Raw genomic sequence first — 1,452 nt, forward strand, 5'->3', positions numbered from 1 at the left:
ATCTAGAAATTACTTTTTTAACTGTGAAAGCAACCCCATTTTTTCTCGCCTTTTCATCTCCGGAGTAATAGGCAACCACAAATTGAGATAATTGGGAGTGAACCTAACTAGAGATACAAAAGACTTCTCTATACAGACAAAACTAAAGAACATTTCTGGAAGACACAATAAAAGACATAAAGAAATGGGGGAAAGTGCCCTTTTTATGGATACAAATACTCAATATTGTGAAAATGACAATCCTACCAAAAGCAATCTACATGTTTAACGCAATCCCAACACAGATACCAAATTAATTTTTTCAAGGATATTGAAAGGGAAATTGTCGAGTATGTTTGGAGAGGAAAGAGACCCTGAATAATCAAGACACTTCTGAAAAACAAAAATGAAAGTCGTTGGAGGTTGCCTAGTTTCGCAAGCCCAGCAATTGGCCCTCCCTCAGTCAGAAATCTTCCACATGGGGCCACACAGGAGGAGCGGTCCCGCTGGCCCGGGGCTCTTTCCCTAGTGGAGGTGGCAGCTTCTTCCGTGGGACAAGATGTTCAAGAGAATGGCCGAATTTGGGCCTGACTCCAGCAGGAGAGTGAAGAGGGTTACCATTGTTAGAGCAATAGTTATGGTAATGTTGCCCGTTACCATGGAAAGAAAAGAGAGCAAGATGGATACCCTCACCAGTGGACGGTGTAAGTAAAACCTTACAGAAATGAGGATATGTCAGCATATATGAAGAAAATCCAGTTTAAATTACATGAAAGCTATGGTAATCCTTTAAGAGTTGTTACCGTGCCTCCACATGAAATTACTGAAACAGGATGGGGTAAATTTGAAATAATCATCAAAATATTGTTCATTGATCCTAATGAAAGATCTGTAACCCTTTATCACTTACTAAAGCTGTTTCAGTCAGACACCAATGCAATGCTGGGAAAAACCACAGCTGTTTCAAAGTTTTATGATGAAAGGATATTTTAAGATCCAACAGCAATGGTACAGCAATAACTGACAAGCTCGTCACTTACATTAGGAGCCTATAGGCATGAAACAGAATTTACAGAACTTGAAGTGAAAAACCAAAGAAAAATTGGAAGCCGCAAAGAAAAAAAAACAACAACAAGCTTTGAAATTGCAAAACTTAGATTAAAAGCAAGTTGTAAAACTATAAATTGCTTACAAAATGAAATCAGGAAACTTGAAGAAGATGATCAGACAAAAGAGATATGAAGAAAGATTTCTGAAGAGAATCTGATAATAAGATTGACTGAAGAAAGGTGGACCTTAATGGTAAAATGAAGTAATGCAAATGTGGTTATGTTTCTTGGAGGAACTGAATGGATGACTTAAAGTGAATCAAAGATTTACCATATTCAAGCAATCTTTAATGTGAGATATTTTGTGTAATAAGAATGGATGTTCTATTGACATTTGACCAACCTATTTTAGGGTAATTGTACA

The 1,452-nt window shown here is 37.1% G+C and overlaps 1 pseudogene; it reads left to right on the forward strand.

Moving 5' to 3' along the window:
• Positions 1–538: 538 nt before the first annotated feature.
• On the forward strand, positions 539–1,221 carry LOC102851580 (annotated as a pseudogene).
• Positions 1,222–1,452: the final 231 nt, after the last annotated feature.

The sequence above is a fragment of the Elephantulus edwardii genome, unplaced genomic scaffold (assembly GCF_000299155.1).
Source record: "Elephantulus edwardii isolate Elephantulus edwardi_28Jun2011 unplaced genomic scaffold, EleEdw1.0 scaffold00117, whole genome shotgun sequence".
NCBI classification, from domain to species: domain Eukaryota; kingdom Metazoa; phylum Chordata; class Mammalia; order Macroscelidea; family Macroscelididae; genus Elephantulus; species Elephantulus edwardii.